Source organism: Limulus polyphemus, unplaced genomic scaffold (assembly GCF_000517525.1).
Source record: "Limulus polyphemus unplaced genomic scaffold, Limulus_polyphemus-2.1.2 Scaffold1260, whole genome shotgun sequence".
Taxonomy (NCBI): Eukaryota; Metazoa; Arthropoda; class Merostomata; order Xiphosura; family Limulidae; genus Limulus; species Limulus polyphemus.
The window spans coordinates 290,771-296,964 of record NW_013666870.1 but is presented as its reverse complement, the minus strand read 5'-3'; the positions used below and the strand labels follow the sequence as shown (position 1 = coordinate 296,964).

Genomic DNA, 6,194 nt, shown 5'->3' with positions numbered 1-6,194 from the left:
ATAGAAACGTTATATATCTCATACTCTTGGAGATAGAATTTATCTTTTCGAGCAATACAGAAGGTTTTCAGCATTTTTTATATGCAGTTTAGGAGTAGCATACAGAAAAAATAAATCTAAAAAAAGGGATTTGATTTAGAGTGAAGTTTTTTTATGAGCTTTAATGAAATTATTAATTATTGTGTCCTTAGATTGTTTAACAAGTTTAAATTTCTGTGTGCTATTAATTTCATTTATTATAAGTTGTGCATAGAATGTTTTACAAATAAAGCGGAAGTTGCAATATTTTTCATGCATTAATACAATTAACACTATTTTCGTACATAAATATAAAAGCTCTTATAATGGGTAAGGTTGGGAATTATACTAGTCAGATAATAAGGATGGGTTTTTATACTTTCATACCAACATAATAGTTTGCCTACTATACTAACAATATTAACTTATTAATTACAACTATATTTCTTTAGTGAGCAGCCACCTTCCCACAACTGTATGCAGATATTGGACGTTGTGGGCTGGAGTACAAACATCTCGCTCTTCTAATTTATTTTCCTTTCTTATTTATTTTGTTTGTTCTTCTTTCTTTAACATGTGAGACTAGCAAACGGATATTAAGACTGGTAGACGGGACATCCCCCCCCCCCAATCGCTATGTAGGTCCTATTTCCGTTGTCACCTCCAAAATCCAGGGCACATCTTGTATATCACATTATAGCCTGTGCTCTGGTGATATTTTTAATACATACAGTGTTTTTGTTGTAGTGTGTATGTGTGGTTATATAGGTCTACAATATAGTTAGGTTTGCTCTGACGACGTTTTTTTTTTACATTCTTTTATTGCAGGACCAACTTTGCTACAAATATTACATTACAATTCTCATTAATAGATATAATTAGGTTTCACTTGATAAATATGATTCCCTGTTTCTTAGTCTATTCGTTGCGCCCAAAATTACAACTAACTGCTGAACATAGTTGTGACACTTTAAATTTTTACTGTTGACATCACACTTACTCTACAAATATTGAAATTATCCATTTTTATTTTTTTCATTTCTTTTATTACAAGTTTTGAGTATTTTTAACATATATGCATCCAAACGCTTATAATATGATGAGTTTGAATTTTTCTTTAGATATTTCAAGTATCTTAAACATAATGCGTGTATCGTTCTAGGCTTTTCATCTAATTTTCTGCATAATGAGTTATCAAGGAAACTACACTCAGGCACCCCCACCTGCTGGATATTATCCGGGAAATACATACTATCCACCACCCCAACCTCAAGCTGGCGCTTACTACCCTCCTCCTCAACAGCAGGGTGGCTACTATCCTCCTCCCCAACCATCAGGAGAATATCTTCCCCAAGGACAACAACCCGTTCCTTCTACCGTGTGAGTATTGTTAGAAATTTCACTTACTTATGGTTTCTATGAATTTCAGTTTAAAGAAAACGCTATTTTTATTTTTTATGTAGAAAATTAAACAGTGTTTAATATAAAAAAAACAACAACAAGCTAATCAACATTTCGGTACAGAATCAAATCTATTGTTAATCATTTGTGTTCAAATTAATTTTATAAGGCTTGTTATACCTAACTGCAATGTACGACTAAAGGTTTTGCTTCATGTACTTAAGATGTATCAATACGTTATTCCTGTTATAATAGAACTGATTCAAAGTTGACCTCAGTTGATTCTAGGAATAATGTTTGAAAAATTAAGTTCATATGATCATATGGATGCCAGGCGGTTTACTAACAATTAGTTTTGCTTAGCTTTATTTATGAAATATTTTATGATGTAACATATTCTTTACCATGAGGAACTTCTACATAAACGATATGGCGATAAAATATGAATGTCAGTTTACTAAAAATGTCATTTTTAGATAATTATAGATTGAAAATAACTCTTATGTAAAGAAAAAATACATTGTAAAAGTAGAATTTCTTGAATTGCTGACATATATTGCAATATAGTCAAAAAATGTATTCTATTATTGCCGAAAGGGAGACTGGATTATCGTTAGTTATGAGGGCTATGAATTTGAATGCTTGTATTTTATTTTTCAGAATTGTGAGAGAAGAAAAAAAAGACACCTGTGGGAGAGACTGCTGTTTGTGTGCTTTGTGTCTTGCGCTGTGTTGTTTCTGTTGCAGTGACTAAAAATCCTCGGTTCCAAAAGTCGACGCCACTCTAGAGTTAACAAAAATATGTGTAATATATGAACAAAGTTTCAGGCATATGAAGTCTTGTGGAAATGAGGGAATGTGTCCTTCGTACATGCTAAAATTCATTTGGAGAATACAGATATTGTGATTTACACTATTCTGAACATTTTCGCTCAAGATTTTCTCAGACGTTTTTAGCCTTGAAAGAAGTGCGTAATATAGGCTTAATACCTTCTGAACTTATTACTGGTAGGATAGATAACCTGAAAATGTTTTCTGTTTAATTACACATTTTAGATACATTTGATGTTTTCTCGGTTATCCGTAGCTCTTGTATAAATTATCTCAATCTATCGTATTTTGAAAAATTGGACCACAGATCAACTGAAATGTTTATAATTTGTACAGCTATTGTTCATTTTTATACATTTGTAATTTGTTTAAACAATTTTAGAATAATGGTTTTTGATGTAGAATTATTGCGAGGTCAACATTGTACTGTGTTATTAACTTTTACATAATTAGTTTGAAAAATTAAAGCGATAAATCTTGAACTATAAAACTTAAGTTTCCAAAATTTAACGAGTATCAAACACGCGAAGAGTTTTTCGTTATTGTTTTCTATGGCCTACAAAAAAGAAAATAATTACGTTTGTATGTTTTAATGATAGAAATATAAAAACCAACATTTGAACAAGAGATTAACTGAATTTAGTTTTTAATACCATAGGAAGATATAAGGTTTTTTTTTGTAAGTCAAACGTAGAATTAATTTGGTAAAATATTTCAACTGTAGCAGTAGATGTGTATTCAAATTGTACTTATTTACTATGCGTTTAAAGTTTCGTTCATCCCATGATATTTATCGAAACTCACGCAATGTCATCAAGAAAGAAAAACACCTAGTGATCTGTTTGTACTATTTATCATTTCTTAACAACTCCTTCTATCTAGTTTACAGATATTGTTTTTCCTATTTAAATGCAAAGTATTAAAATGTAAACGTTTTATGAGAGAACGGTTTCGAAATAATGAAATAACTTTCAAATGATTAACTTATTTTTATATCGTATACTACCGGCAATATGGCTGTTAAAACACTTATTTGCAAAGAACTGATCACAAATATTGGGGGAAAATAATTCATTTTGTATGTAAAAGTCATAGGATGTCCCAGTAGTAATTATTGGAATTAATACAAAATTGGCGGTATTTTTATTTCAGTTTTTTATGACTTATTAGAGGCACTGTAGCACAAAAAAAAATTAATGAATTTCCAAGCAATTTGGTGCATAAATAGTTTAGGAAGATGTGTTTGAAAAATCAACGCGATCCACGTGAGTTATTTCGGTAATTCGGGCGTGATGGTATAGAAAAAACAAACGTCCCTAATTTAGCGGTGTAAGACTAGAGGGAAGCCAGTTAGTCATCACCACCCATCGCCAACTCTTGAGCTACTCTATTACCAACGAATAGCGGGATTGACCGTCAAATTATAACGCCCCCCATTGCTGAAAGGGCGAGCATGTTTGGTGTGACGGGGATTCGAACCCGCGACCCGCAGATTGCGAGTCAAGCGCCCTAACCACCTGGCCATGAGACATACAATTTATTTTGAATTTTAAAAACCATGGCTTGTCGAGAACCACATTTTGACATTTTATTGCCCTGTTAGGGTGATGTTATCACTTTCTATCTGCTCGTATAGGTTGGTGATAATATTATCCAAGCGAATTTTAAATGTAGTTAGCTTGCCGGACTTAGGAGATAGGTGCTGTGGTTCGCGTCCTGTTTCCACCAATAATCATAAAGCGCTCCTCATTTTGGGCTGTGGGTGCATTATAAGGGTCGCGGTCGAAACCCACTATCCGGCCAGATAACCGTAACCCAATAATTAACAGGTGTAGGATGGCTAGAGCGGATGGCCTTCATGAAGCTTTGCGTGAAATCCAACAAACAAAACCTCTTTCGAAAGTTAGAAGCTACGCATATTCTAGTTGGATTTAGCACTTTAATATTAGTTATCTATTTTTATTGTTTAACACAAAATGATACCATAGGATATCTGTGCTCTGCTCACCTCGGGTATCAAAACCATATTTTTTGTGTGTGTGCTAAGTTTAAGACTTATTGCTGAACCACCGAGGGGAGGGAACAAATTTTCTTTCTTATTAGGTAACTAAATTAAAAATATAAGTTACACACTGCTAGCTGAAGTATAATTAAAGCATTGTAGTTTTACCTGAAACTGCTAAAATTACTGGCTGGTAATGTTTTTTGTTTACCAAATACATGCTTATTGTTGCGTATCTGCTTGTTTGATAAATTTCGGTAGAAATTCTTTCCGAGGAACTTCAGCGATACAAGTCCTTTCTTGATTAAACCAGTTTATTCTTCCTCGATACAAACTTTTAGTACACAGTAATTCCACAGTCAATAAGTTTCTCGTCACTTTAAACTTAACAACTTTTATGATACAAGCTATAAATCACAGTGATTCACAAACTTTACTTACCGTCACTACTGTTCATTTCTTTAATTATCTATCTGTCGCTGGCCTCTCTGCCAGGCTTATATATTAACAAAGGGGGCGTCTCGAATGCACTCGGGCCTCCCCGATCATTCGAAAAATTTCACGTACGCTACCATCGCCAAACGGGCCAGCAGCGTAACGTGACTTCCGCTGTCGTAACTATATGTTTTTTATTCTAACTGGTAGCCTATAACTTGATATAAACGAGCATAAAGGTGTGCATATTCCTAATAAAATAAAAATTACGACTAAAACGATTTACTTTTCCAAATTTTGGCTAGAGATTTATTTAATTTTTTCTATTTAATATACACTACCATCTGACATGAAGAGTAAAAACGTTTTACGGTTGTTTTATTTTTTTTATCAATTGCGACTAAGTTTTGGTGTGCTGATAACTAGCAAGCTAAATTGATTAAAATTTCATAAAAAAATTAAACTAAACTTCTTAAGTTATAAAGATCCACTATTGAAAGATAATTAAAGTAAACGTTAATTTAATAATTATTTACTAATTTGCTACTCGATGGCAATAATGCAATTGACAAAATTTGCAAGTAATGTCATTTACTATTATTTAACCAATTTGTACAGGCTATGGCGTGTTTGCATTTATGAGAGTTAAATGGTACGCAAAATTTCAATAATATCAAACCTGTAAGGTTTGTACACATTAGAAGATCGAAATAAATCCGAAGACTTCGACTGTAATGTCATCCTATCATTAGACTTAAGGCTCAGTAATTATGGAAACGCACAAATAATACACATACAGGAGTTACAAACTTTTTTATTTGTTGCATTTTATTTAAATGGAGTAATACATCTTGCTTTCATGCTACAGTAAATGTATCAACGTATAATTGTGAAATATTTTCCCTAATGCTCTTTATTTCTCTTCACCATTCAGTTGAGTACTTTGGTTGCTATTTCCATATAAATCTAAAGAACCTTAAAAATATTCGTATTGGGACTTTTTAAGACCAAAACATCTTTGCGAGTGTTCCAGCAGCCTCTTCCTACTCCCAGGTATTGTTTCACCATAAGATGAGTCCCCGAGAAAACGGTATAATAGATGAGAATGTTATTGTACCTGATGGTAGTCAGGGTGTAATCAGATTTGTATGTCTCTTCAACACCATTGGCTGAGATGCACTTGTATTGGTTCTTCAGCATGTTTTATTGTTGACCCTGATACTGTTACGTCTCCGTTCGTTATTTAATTTTCCGTAAAAATTCTTTCCGATGAAACTTTAGCGACACCAGTCCTTTCTTAAATAAAATTGGTTTATTCTTTCTGAATACAACTTTGCGATACACTTAATTTCAACAGTCGCGCTATAACAAACACTATAATTCACAACGAACGTCTCACGTGCTCAACTCAACAATACTCTGTCCACAGTTCAGTAACATTGTTCCTGTCGCTTCTTGGCCGGTCTTATATATAAAAACTACCCCATATCTAGTAGTCTCCCAACGC

At 33.1% G+C, this 6,194-nt stretch overlaps 1 long non-coding RNA gene across 1 annotated transcript in view; it reads left to right on the top strand.

Annotated features, from left to right (window-relative positions):
• LOC106462828 overlaps nt 1–2,877 on the top strand; it is a 7,451-nt gene extending 4,574 nt beyond the window's left edge. The window contains exons 2-3 of the long non-coding RNA XR_001291011.2: nt 1,181–1,398; nt 2,080–2,877. This is a non-coding gene — a long non-coding RNA (uncharacterized LOC106462828). The remainder of the gene's footprint in view (nt 1–1,180; nt 1,399–2,079) is intronic.
• The last annotated feature ends 3,317 nt before the right edge of the window (nt 2,878–6,194 follow it).